Source organism: Prenolepis imparis, unplaced genomic scaffold, assembly GCF_030444845.1.
Source record: "Prenolepis imparis isolate NDT839.2.m4 unplaced genomic scaffold, iyPreImpa1.0 SCAF_10, whole genome shotgun sequence".
Classification (NCBI taxonomy): domain Eukaryota; kingdom Metazoa; phylum Arthropoda; class Insecta; order Hymenoptera; family Formicidae; genus Prenolepis; species Prenolepis imparis.
In genome coordinates this window covers 6,632,592-6,647,137 of record NW_028141168.1, presented here as the reverse complement: position 1 = coordinate 6,647,137, position 14,546 = coordinate 6,632,592, and the positions used below count along the sequence as shown (strand labels likewise).

The following is a 14,546-nucleotide window of genomic DNA, read 5'->3' as shown; positions in this document are numbered from 1 at the left end:
GTGCTTATCCTTTGACAAAAAATCTATCATAAAAGATGAATTCAACGTATAAAAGATGCAATATTCGCTCGAAGAGCGAAACTTTGAACGTACAAATGTTTTCAACACATACGCTTCCTAGCGCGAATTGAATAGTTCGATTTATTATCATTGATTTTATAAGAGAGGAACAGAATGTGAAATAAACATGCCCATATAAAGTAAAGTTGCAAGAAATAGATATAATAAATATATGTATATATGTATGTTCACATCACACATTGATTGTGCGTTATTAAAATAAAAAAATTCACATATCTATTGATATATCTATTCAATGATTAATTTTAACTTAAATTGATACTGATCGATATGTAATCGATTACTCTATACATAATATATATACTGGGTGTCTGACGTAAGGTGTCACACCGAAAATATACAAGTAGATCTCGTTAAACTGAGTCGAAAAGTCCTATACCATTTTGCAAACAACCACGTAAAATTTCGAGATATTAATTAAAAAAGATCGACCAACGAGCGCGCGAATTACGTCGGGACGGCCCGCTAAGCGGTGTACCGTGCCGTATCGCTATAGGCAACGCGCGCCTAGCATGCGGCGGGCCGCCCCGACGTAATTCGCGCGCTCGTTGGTCGATCTTTTTTAATTAATATCTCGAAATTTTACGTGGTTGTTTGCAAAATGGTATAGGACTTTTCGACTCAGTTTAACGAGATCTACTTGTATATTTTCGGTGTGACACCTTACGTCAGACACCCTGTATATGTAATGTATTAAAATGTACTAATTTAAAAAAGTACTGAAGAAAACTTATATCATTTAAAAACTGCGACAATATATTGTAGAAGTGAGGAAACCTTTAAAATGAGTAAAGAACTTTAATATTGCTATTTCTATTCCTTCGTTCTTCATTTCAATTATTTATATTTCAAAAGAAATATTTCTGTATAGATAAGTATTTTTTACTAATATTTTTTGAATGTTTTTGCGTTAATTAATTTGTTGATGTATGTATGTGCGTTCTTTCTTTTTTTCTTTCTTACTTCACAATGACATACATGCTAATTAATAATTAGTTTATTGTAATAAAAAATCCTATTGTTTTAATAGACACTAATTAATGGTTAATGGCTTGTTAGTACAGCATTAGAAATTTGTCATAATTCGCCTGGATTTTTACATGAAAAAGAGCTTTACTAGTGATTAAAATTTATGGCGCTTTATTATTCATTTTGTATGTATGTGTATGTGTATGCGTGTATGTACATACATGAATATGCTCAGATAAATAATGAAAAAAATGCAAACACATCTTTTTCAAAATAATTAAATAAATAAATATTTAGAATTATTTGTAATATTTTTCAGCACATACACACACAGTGCACACATGAAAATAGATGTTTAAAAAACAGGTTTTAAAATCATGCAAAAAATATTAATTAGCTGAGTTTATTTTATCCTAAACACCTTTAAATATACACACAATATGTCACAGAAATTTTATAAAATCAATTGAAATAATAGAAATTAAGTACAAGAATTAAATTTTAAAAAATTTTGAAATAAAAAATTTAATGCAACGATCAAATATAAAATGAGATGATATAAGAAAAGTGTAAGAAAAAGAAAAAGAAAAAGCAAAGTGCTAACAATAAGCGACAAAAATATTTAATGTGATTATATATTATACTGCACGCAAATACAAACACGAATTGACATACATGTATAAAATATCAGAAGAAAATAAAATTAAAGAATACACTAGATCTGACAATAAAGTTCGCGAACTCATTACAATATAATTGCTATATACCTTACTGCTGATATACTGTGGTTCCTTTCTAAGTAGTACCCTTGAGAGGTTGCACATCGATCTTTTCCACCCTTCAAAGCAGTTTTGAAACTTTGTTGTGAAATGACGTTCAGAGCTACTGGCGCGTTACTCTTGTGTTACTAATATCATCAATGTCATCAAAGAACATCCCTTTCAATCTTTCTTTTATCTTTGAAAATAAAAAAAAGACCACACTGAAAAAAAAGATTACGTGACAAAGTTCGACAAAGACGCCTCGAACTTTTCGACTCCAATTTCCTCTGGATTTTATATTATGGCTGATGACAATGTGTCTGCTCGCTCGGCATTACGAGTCGAGTTTTTAGCTCAAAAGCGAAAACAGTGTTGGAACACCCTTCTTATTCGGATTTGATCCTGTGTGATTACTTTTTATTCTCAAAGATAACAGTTTCAAAACTGCTTTGAAGAATGGAAAAAGCATCGGTGTATAACTCCTCAAGGGTTGTATCATTTTGAAGAGGATCGCAGCAATAAGATATATAGCAATTGTACCACAATGAGTTTGCGAACTTTACTGTCAAACTTTGTATATAAACATGTAGATAATTAATCATTGTTTGTTTTATCTCTCTCTTAATGTATAAGATATTGAAGTATATCGAAAGGATTCAATGATAAAATTCTCAATTAACAATCTCTTTAAGTAATGAATTTCATTAGTAATGAATTTTTCAGATAAAGAATAAATTAATAATATAATTTTTAGATTAAAAAAAATTTTTTTTATTTCTTAAGTTATTTCATATTAGCATAAAAAAACGTTCTTCGAAAATAAATTTATAAAAATTAATTTGTGTTAACCTGCATCTGAAAATATATACAACTATGAGTCTGTAAAATAGATAAAATTTAATTGCCGTACAAGCTTCAGTTCGATTGAATTATAACTATTATATCTGATAACATATACGATGTTTGATTATAAGTGATTATTTTATCGATTACAAATAATACGCGAGAGAAGCAAAATATTCATTGCATGTTAATTGATTTTGACCATATGAGAAATGATGCGTATATTATCGCTATCAATGATATAACGAGCATTCATCATTTCTTGATCTGATATAAAATACAAATACGCATTTTATACGTATAAAAAGTACAATAAATCCTCATATAACGCGGTACTTTTATAAAGCGATGAAAAAATTGCGACAGGCTTCGTATAAATAAATAAATTTGCGGTAAATAAATTTCAAATTTTGAATTTCTATATCTAAATTTTATCTTGATTTTGTCAGATTATATAATAAAGAAATTATATGAAAAACAAATTGCATAATTTACGTTACATAATAAAGAAATGTTGTCAAGTTCTTTTCTGTTTTGTTTTAAAAAATAAAATAAAAATATTTTATTATTACAATATATATTAAAAATAATTTCTTTTATTTTTTTTTATAATAAAAACAATACAATCTAATAAACAATATACAAAATATTTCCCCACTTTACATAATTCATATAGAGAATTATATAACGTATTCCTCGTATTACACGGGGATCTATTGTAGCATACATAGTTAACACGTTCGCGAATCCTGCATTGTTAAAATACGATCGCGCACGATTGCGTTACGCGAGCGAGAATCGGGCATTACGATTCGTAACACGCGCAATTATGCCACATCGGAGAAAGTGAAATCGCGAGGAAAATTTACGGTCGCCGCGTTCGTGTCGCTCTCAGCGAGTTCTTCACATTTTCTGGATGGACTCCCGCTTTAGCGCGAGATCCGCGTCTCTCGAGGATTGAGAAATCTCTCCTCGTTTCACACTGATATCTCTAACTGTTAATGCAAAAAGTCTGATCTGGTTGATTAAAACAAATATTAAAATTGCAATACTACAATTTGATTTAAGAAAAAAAAACTGCGAGTGAAAGGGGATGACCTTAAAACAAAGTCGTTGCGTATACCTATGTATATATTTTTGTCTATAAAATTTTAATTTATACATTTCAGCTCATAATCTATTTTTCAATTTTGATTTTAATCAACGCACGTGTGAATTGTATAAAATTTATTTCTAATTTGATCTCCTATGTGTGTAAAACGCTCTATTGAAAAATTTACAAAATGCGACTTACAGACCTATCTGTGATCTCTTTAATTATTCGGGTTACTATATTATTATTATTTATTGAATAAAAGGGTACAGCCATCAGGTACATGCCTATTAGGCTCGTATGTTCACAAATCGAGTAGTAGATTTCCGAAAAAAAAATTCACCCCTATCGAACTTAGAAAATTTTTGTCGACAACCGGCAATTTAATTGAGAGTTCTGATAGCCCCCCAAAAAGTTCTATCAATTATCCTTAATCAACCATAGTGCTAAAGTTAATAATAAAAAAGTTATACGGCTTTAAAGTTGCGAAAAAATGTGAAGTTAGCCCCCTATAACTTCAAGTGATATTTTCGATGCTTTAAACGACGGAACTATTTCTAAAATCGATAGAGAACTCTAGAACTCTTGAGGGGGCAGCCAGAACTCTAATAATTTTTTCAAAATTTAGAAAATGGGGGGCTAACTTCACATACTCCGACTCCTGTACTACCATATTAATTATTGGCGTTTCCTGACAATGGTTTTTCTCTCTTAATTTCTAGTTTCCATTGTACGGTCCTTTAGAAACGGAAAAGTGAGAGTAAGCGAGAACAATGCAGATCAATATGCTCGCGCATTTAAAAAAAAAAAGAAGAAAAAAATGTGTTGAATACAACTTTAATAAAGGTAGAATTTTGAATAAAGCAGTTCTCTCTCATTCTCTCTCGAAATATATATATGATTAATTACAAATAATTAGCATTTCTCTAATAGTAATAATTGGTTAATGATTCAATAATTATGATTATTTATTTTCGTTATATTAAACGACAATTAAATATATATAATAAGATAAGGATGTATAACAAGATTACATCTTCTAATTTATTTCTTCATAATGCTTTATTGTTTCTCTAATTTATCCATCACGATGCTATTTGATCTCAAAGAAAATTAATTATTCTTGTAATATTATTATATGCTGGCTTCAAATTTTTTTATCGAATTTTTATATTTTGGCGAATCTTTTAACGCAATATTTGTTACACACACATACACAACACATATACACAAACACAGACGCACGCACATTTATTTTTCGGTATTATAGAATTCCAATTTTACAAGTAAGTTTTTTGTTGTTGTACTTTAAATTAAACATGCCTTTTACGAAGAAATATTCCGAAGAATTTTTACCTCGAGCAATATAATTATAGCATGGCTTTTATTTATTAAGAACAATAACTCGATCACGTGCCTCCATGTTTTGCGAGATTAAAATTTAAACTTTAATTTTAGGATGAAAATTAAAATTGTTGACCTGTTGTTCGTGAGTAATAAGTAATTGAAAAACTTGACCTAGTCGTCCAGATCAAAATGATATTAAAACGATGAAAAATTCAATGCTACGAAAAATTGAAGGCTACAAGAAATATTACTCAAGCATTTAATATAAGAAAAAAAGAGTGTAATGTACCTGTAAATGTACCAAGTATAGCAATCGAGGTTAACCACTTCATAGCTATTTCGGCATGACTGTCAATTAATGCTCGCTTTTACATCACTGTCACGTTTCTGCCTTAAAAAACCGCGATTGATGGCTCACTATATAATTTAAATGGCCCAAATCCATCAGCTTAATCTATTTTCAATCTAATTCGAATTCATGTTCAATGTGTTTACATGGTAAATAATTTCAAACAATAATTAAAATGAGAAATTAGGTATGAAGCGTCTGTGTTTATCGAGCCGTCCAATAACACTAATGATGCGTTAAAAATTTCTAGAAGCTGTGGGAGTAAAGAAGCTTACACAGAGAGAATTTTCTTTTAGAATTTATCCTGAAAATCATAATAGTCGAGGGACAACATAGTATTTCGAATTTTATGAGAGTTTCTCTGATTAGAAGCTGTGAGAATAAAGAAGCTTACCCAGGGAGAATTTTCTCTTAGAATTTATTTTGAAAATCATAGTAGTCGTGGGACAACATAGTATTTAGAATTTTATGAGAGTTTCTCTGATTAGAAGCTGTGAGAATAAAGAAGCTTACACAGGGAGAATTTTCTCTTAGAATTTATTTTGAAAATTATAGTAGTCGTGGGACAACATAGTATTTCGAATTTTATGAGAGTTTCTCTGATTAATATCTATCATAAAATATAAAATATATTTGATTAATTTTACTAAAAAATATATAGTAAAATTTCAATAACTTTAAAATATGTTAAAAATTTATGAGATTCTTTAAGTGTTTTAAATAAAATAGATGCCAAAAATGGTAAAAATCATGTAAAATATTTTATATAAATTTTTCAATGCGATATTTTCAATCTGGCTTAATCGCTCATGATAATTTTATCATGCAGCATTGGTAATTTTTGGCTTATTAGCAAACATAATAAAATTTTTACTGAATTTTGCGGTAAAATATAACAAAAAATTCTCCCTGTGTATAATTTCAAGTTTAATGCCATTACTCCCAATGACATTGATTCCCTTAGCATATAATTGTACGGATAATGATTTTACGTAATTTGTTTTTGCCGTGAGATTTTCACGTGCGGTTGGCGTCCTATTGCGGAATCGACTAATGTACACAACACAGACATTATACTGATTGTGAATCGCGCGCTGAGTCTCTCGCTAAACGGAATACAGATAATCCACCGAGTAGCTGTCATCATACCTGCGTGTGGAGAGGGGTAACTAACTTTCAGTTAGTCACCCGTGGTTAGATTGTCGCGTTAATTGTGAAAGAGTATTGTTAAATATGCAGTAGTTTTCGTGCCGTGTGTCAAATACACCGCGAGGGAAAGGCTTCTGCTTTTCGTTCTAACAGAATGCGGCCCGCGAATCGTAAATTCCAAGTCAAACATCCAGCTCTGTTTGAGAAACGTACAGTTGCGGTCGAATCTTTATGCGGTTTACCGCATACTCGATAACTCATTAGCACCACGATGTTTTCCTAGCCTACTCTTTTTAATACGATAAATTTAAGTACGCGATATATAATACCTTTCTCGAGAAAAGAATAATTAATAATTCTACGAGGAAATTATCTTTTCCTTGTCTTCATTCAGCTACCTAGACATTTATTAAAATTGACGTAACTTTGATAATTGACAATATTCTACTTAATTTTTAAAAAATCTAAATGAATTTTTATGTAACTATTTATATAATTATATTATGTAATTATTATATTTATTTATTATTATTTATTTACTACTATTATTTTATATATTTATATAACTATTTTTTATATGATTATATAATTATTTTTGTAACATCAATAAATTATCCAAGAATTTCAATAACTTTTAATAACTTCTAAAAATAACAGCTCAATTTCGCTATTATATAGCTGTATATAATTAAAGTTTCGCTTCATTAAGCTGAGAATTTCAGTCCACTTTGTTCATTATTATAAGACTCGGAAATGTTCATTAAATCGGCGATTGCCATATCGGATATTAATAACACCCCAGTGCCCATTTCCTCTCTTTCGCAGCTTCTCTCATCGAGAAAGGTTCGCGCGGTTCAATAATAGCAGCGGTCAATAATATCGTTTCACCAACTACATTTTCAGATTATAGTGTTCTGTTGACTGCTGCGCGTGTAAATTAAACACATTATTACATGTAGAAAACAGAAAAATAGATTTACCAACACGTATCATCTTGGTCTTTTAAATTAAAAAGTAACAATTTACAATTAGTAAGATTTAATTTTAGATTATCAAATTTCCTCATTTCTTGTAACAAATTTTAATTTGTTATTTATTCATCTATTTGTTTATATTATATCATTATAATATATTTTATTAATTAATAATTGGAATTCTTTTAAGTCGCCGGTAGATAAATTAAAGAAACAAATAAAATTATTCGACCAAAACTGGCAAATAGATATTTTTTATTTAATTGAAAATCACGACGTTTCGACCATATGATTGTGGTCCTTATCAAGTGATATAATATTTACCCAACGCAATTTATATCACTTGATAAGTGATACACAACCATATGGTCGAAACGTCATGATTTTCAATTAAATAAAAAATATCTATTTACCAGTTTGATCGAATATTTTATGGAATTTATATTTTATTATTAAAATAATAATTAGATACTTAAAAAGTCGCTAGTAAAATTTTAAAATAGGAACGAAGTAAAGTCGACCCAACTAGCCAAAATTATATTTATTTAAAAAACACACAACGTTTCGACCATATGGATGTGGTCCTTATCAAGTGTAATATTCATTAGTAGAGGTGCAGCCAAATTAACGATAACGTCAACTTTTCCATAATATAGTTACAACATATTTAAATAAACATAACATAAATTCAATTTTGTCAAAACATTTGAAAGAGAGAAAAAGAGAAAACGATCCTATCGTTATGATGATTCGTCAAAAACAGTTTTTGACGAATCATCATAACGATAGGATCGTTTTCTCTTTTTCTCTCTTTCAAATGTTTTGACAAAATTGAATTTATGTTATGTTTATTTAAATATGTTGTAACTATATTATGGAAAAGTTGACGTTATCGTTAATTTGGCTGCACCTCTACTAATGAATATTACACTTGATAAGGACCACATCCATATGGTCGAAACGTTGTGTGTTTTTTAAATAAATATAATTTTGGCTAGTTGGGTCGACTTTACTTCGTTCCTATTTTATTATTATTTATTTATAATTAACGAAAACTTCCGAAACTCACATCTCTTTTCCGGAAAAGAATTTATTTATTATCTATTTAAAGTGAAACGCGTATTGCAAAACATCGCTTGAAAAAAGAGAAACTCAATATTACACACAATGCAACACAAAACATATAATTAAAAAATAATTTTATATAAAATAAACGTGGCGCAAATATACGATTCCCTCTGTCTCTCTCTCTTTCTAGACACGTATTTTTATTACGATCAAAATTACGGAAGGCATCCTTTTCTGACTAATATTGCGCCTAGCCTTCATGATCGAGAGCGCATAAAATTGGCGCGTGAAAGAATTTGCGATAAAACGAGTCGTTGGCGCGTCACTTTCTATAGTAGTAAACGCCCGAAAACCCAAGGCAGCTTCATACGAGAAAAAGATACCCGTGAAACCGGAGATCACCCAGATCCAAGCGGTAAATTGGTGTAATAGGAGGAGAAGGCGAGAGAAAGAAAAAGAACTTGTTTTCAGAGACGCTGGGCGTTGACGGAAAACCGCCGTCATTAAATATGGATTATCGTCAAGAGATCCGGCTAAAAATGATTAATTCCACGGATAGATCGAACGATCGGTGTGACAATGTAATATTTACATATTACGCGTCACGGGATTAATAGAGTCGTCCGAATTAATTTTGTAGAAAGTTTCATTGAGAAATCAGTGACGCAAGATTAACGATAAAATTTACATATCTATATTAATTATGTTGAAGCCATAAGAGAGTATTTATTGTAAAAAGTGAAAGAAGAAGATACATATTTTCTATTTCTTTCTATTTTATTTTATATTTTATTCGTTTTTATTTTGTCTCGAAATTTATTTTATAGATATCCTATATTTTGCTTCTCTTTATAAAAAAATTTAAAGTTCTTTTATACATTGCATTTTTTAATTTTTTTCTGTAATCTTTTAATAAAGTTGAGTGATTTTAAAATAATCTCTACATTATTTTGATGAATTAATGACAAAAATATCGCAGCATTAGCATTATTGAATGTGCATTACATGAAAATACATATGGTTCCAGAATTTTTTCTCATGGTCATAATAAATTTCGCGAAAACTTTATTTAAAATATAAAATTTCGGTGCATTAAAATTTTTTTTAAATATTTTCAAGAAACGAAACATTCTGTCCATTAACCAAATGCAATTTTATAAACTAATTATATAACATTTCAAAATTCCTTTCAAGAGCATAAAGTAGATAACATTTCTTTAAAGAGCATAAAAGGCTTTGCTCTTTAAAAAGCGTGTTGAAATTATTCCCTGCAATGTTTCGCTGAAATTCTGACGTTTTCAAATTGAAACATGTTCTACTTTATCGAAAAGAGTGTAGTATACATATAACAAAATTATTACATAGCATTATTATATAACGTTATTAATATTAAAAAGATATGCAATATTTAAGTAATATAAAATGTTTCTGATGTATTTAATCGTTTGAAGTAGCGTAATATCGGATCTTCCATTGCGGTACATCGAGATATTTCCGCGTCATTCCGCAATTATGTACAATTGACTGTCCACGGACAGAGTAAACACGTACCATGCCTCGAATATGAACTATCCGCTCGGAAATTTGATCAATATCAGGGAGAGACCAATTTATACAATCAAGATATTTTCACGGTGAGATGGATAAAAATTACCTCACGACAATTCCGCTACTCTCACGACAACGTCGAAAATTCAGAGTTTCTTTCTTGCGTTACGCGCCTTTTAATTGCGATCCGTCGCGCGAATCGAGAATAATGAAATCGACAGCGATATAAAAATATTTCTTTTTTTGCAATATTCCGTCGTACTTTTTCGCGGTCCCGAGAAGAGGCAGATATTTTAGAAAGTTGTAAAACAATGCTTCCTTTTCTCTTGTAGAGCGAAGCCGCCGATTCGAAAATTCGCCGCATTATGAAAAATTTGGTTCGCCCTGATTTTGCAGGGAACCTAGTGAATTTCAAATGATAAAACGTGAATTGTGCGTTATTGAAAAATATATAAAATTTAATGCAACCGTTGTATTTTCCTGAATGAAAAAAATAATCACCCACGCAATATAAAAGACACGTAATGTATTGTATATTATGGATAACGCGATTGTGTCATATGTTGTAATAAAAGCATATACAGAAAAAGAGAAAATATGACATATATAGAAGAGAAAATATATTGCAATGTACGATATGTTGACTATCATCATGTGAAATTTAAATATATTTTGCGAGATATTTTGTTTATACATGTGTATATCCCGCTGTGCAGTTTTCGATTTATTAATTTTGTAGAAGTGTATGTAACTGCTAGATGAAAAATTGCGATTACGAACACAATAACCGCTATAAATTTTTGTTTTAAATTAACAAAGTATTTATTGAACGTAAATCGGAAAATAAGTAAACATTTTATATAGCAATAATGCCGTATAAAAATGCAAATTTGATTAAAAAATTGAAATAGTCATTCAAAAGATACCGTGATATGGAGAGAAAAATTATAACGTTATAAAAATATAAAAATTTTAATCGATACAATAATATAGTTTTCGAATTAAAATTAATTAATTAATTCTAAAAAACTATCTTTAAAATTAAAAGATTGAAAGCAATCATTTTTTCTATTTTTAGTCTCATATTTCTAGCTATTTTTTTGGCAAAGATTTTAAAACAATACTATTACAAATATGTATTTTATAAGGACATGTGATCATAAAATAAAATTGGAGTAAATGTATATTAATGTATACTTATATCGGATTTATATAAATCATAGATGTAACAGAAAGTTTATTATTTTTGTGAGTATCCGCTAATACATCCTGAATTTTTAAGCATGCGTACACAGCATCATGTAATAGTAACGTGATGTAAATCATTTGACATCATTCGACGCACACAGTATTTCTAGCGAATCAAAATTTTCGAGAATATTTTCATCAACGAGAGAGATTTCTCTTTCAGGAATACGCATAAACTAAACAGATCAAATGTCACGAAATTAATATTTTCATCTAATCTGCATTTTCTTACTTTTTCTTGCTCGATAACGTTACGATATTATCTAAAATGGATGTTACCTAAAAAGGAAGGAGTAGATTGGACCAACATTGCACGTCGATTTCCTGGATCATAACGATTCATGTTAAATCGAGTGGATATGGTTGAATGCACTTATACGTAACGTTACGTCAACATAACGTCAAACATCCTTACGTGAGTTTTAATCCGGATCTGTGACGGTCAGTGTTTATTGCTCCATATGAGAATATCTGACGTTACGTATGATGTGCATTCAATCTTATCTCGATGCTCCAATATCCACAACCAGAACTGAAAAGAGACATCAGTGATGTCTTAATCCTTTCTCTCGACCTGTTTTCGAAACAAATTCGTCGCGTGTGCGCGATCACAGATCTAACTTTGTAAAATTGCGTGATTTAAATCAGCGAAACGCTGATTGGTCCACGGAACGGTAGAATCCGAAGATTAATCTTGAAGATATCGCGGTTGCTTCATTCGTCACGATTAAACAAATCGTAAAACGGGACAGCGTCGTAAAAATATACTAATGATTTGACACCGGATATATAAAAGGTTGCGGTATTCCGCGACAAATAAAATTTCGCACGCGTCATTTCTCCTATTACGTTAGTGGTTCTAACGAAGAATTTTATTACTCATCTAATACACGATACGAAATAAAAGAGAAAATTTTCTAATTTTTTTTATAATTAATAGATATTATATTTTTATTCAAATAATGATTTATTTAACTTTTTATTTAAATAATTTTTTATCTCATAATATTATATTTTCGTTATTTCATTATTGGCATATATATAATTTTATTTATATAAATAATGATAAAAGAAATAAAAACATTTTACATTAGTTAGAGAAATGTTTTATTTATCTAAAGGATATATTAAATGAAAATAAAGAACTGAGAAAGAAACTGAAGTAAACTGAACGTAATTAGAAAAAAAATAAATCATACATTAATATTTGTTTTAATTAATATTTTTTAAATATTTTCACATTTAATAAAAATTCAAATATAAAGTACTACGTCAATATTATAATACCGAGCAGTGTAAATAATGAGAATAATGCAAATAATGAATAACAAATAATATGAATAATGAATAATGTAAATAATGGATATAATATCGATAACGAATAATACAAATAAAGAATAAAATGGATCTCTTTTGTTAAAGAGTAAAATTTTAATTGAAATAACAAAGTAAATAAAAATGTATTGTAATAATGTATTCATCTCTTCTTTAACGTATCAAAAATGGCACGTACCAAGATCAACTAGGATCTAATTAATCACGTTACACGCGAAGAGAAATTTGATTAATGATGTACGAGATCTTCGCACTCATTCATTGTAATTTAATAATGAAATGCGTTAAACGCACTGTCGCGTACGCACTTCTCGAAATACAAAAGCGTAACGTAATTACTTTGATGGCGCGATAAAATGTTTAACATATATTTTGCTGCGTAACGTGACAACTTGAAGTTTTCAACGTTTCACTAATTCAATCACTCGTACATCGCACATATATTTCGATCTACAAACGATTGTGCGATACTTCAACGCGCGTAATGCACCAAATCAAATTAAATATTAGAGTACACATGTGTTCAATTATTTCCAATTTAGTTATCTTCTCGGGACAATCGGTTTCGCTATGTTAAATGTACACAGAAATGATTATGTACAATTATGTTCTGTTATGTAAACACAATTTTGGAACATTTAAGGCTAAAATTATAGAAAGAGTTATTTTAATGTAATTTATTATACTGTTAGCTAGAGCATGTAACGTATACTATAAAAGTTTAAAATTAAATATATATACATATGAATATGTATATTACATATAATAACACAACAATAAAAGAAGTAATTAACGCTATTACTCTAAGCTTTAATTAAATACAAAACACTTTGGCCTATTATGTATTATCATTTCATATTAAATTATGATTAGGAGAGTAAAATTTATATTAAAAATTTATATATATATATAATTTTATATATTAATAAATAGATAATTTATATATTAAATATATATTAAGCATTTTGATATATTATATTAAAATTAAGTAATATTATCAATAAAATAAATAACTTATGTTGTAAATAAAAAGACACTAACAAATTTTTATTATTAGTTATTTAATTTTTAACAATATCGATAAAAATCGACATCTTTTATACTCTGCTTGAACAAACAAATCATCATCTCAGTAAATTTCATTCGGACAGGACGTAACGGTACATTAAGTCGAATCAGTGAAATCTGTCCTAATTCTTGAAGTAGCAACTTCGCTCCCTTTCATGAAATTCTTGTCACAATTTTGTTTTGTGTTTACCTACTCTACATTACGACTTCTCGGTCAAAGACGATCGTTGACCAAGAGAGTAGAGAGTCAAGATTTCGAGGTTTCGAAATGACTAAATCGCAACCGGGTAAATTACATAACCCGGAAATTATCATAATTCTGTAATGTTTCAAATATACGACAAGGAAATAATGCGTAATAAAGATGGAAAAGTAACGGAGCAATTAAATTTCTATACGGAAATTATATCGAATCTATAAAATTACGAAATTATATCCGCGTATATTGCTTATAAAGTTGTACAAATTTCTCATATTACAGTCTCGAATAACAATTTACATTTAACTCGAGCGCGAACGCTTCTAACATAGATCCTATGATCAAATCAATCGCATCCTGCCATTAAATCCTGATTCTCCTCGATACACTTACAAGACCATAAAAAATCAAACTCGTTCTACGGAACACATTCGAGATGACTGTAAATTACCTAGTTACGCGTATATATAATCAACGAGTGAACAGGGAAAGGCGATCGCCGGTAATCGCCGAT

General features: G+C 29.4%; 1 protein-coding gene across 3 annotated transcripts in view; it reads right to left on the bottom strand.

The window, feature by feature from the left end:
* Positions 1–14,546, bottom strand: part of LOC145941913 (uncharacterized) — a 246,211-nt gene that overhangs the window by 118,994 nt on the left and 112,671 nt on the right. The gene's annotated exons all lie outside the window — the stretch shown is intronic.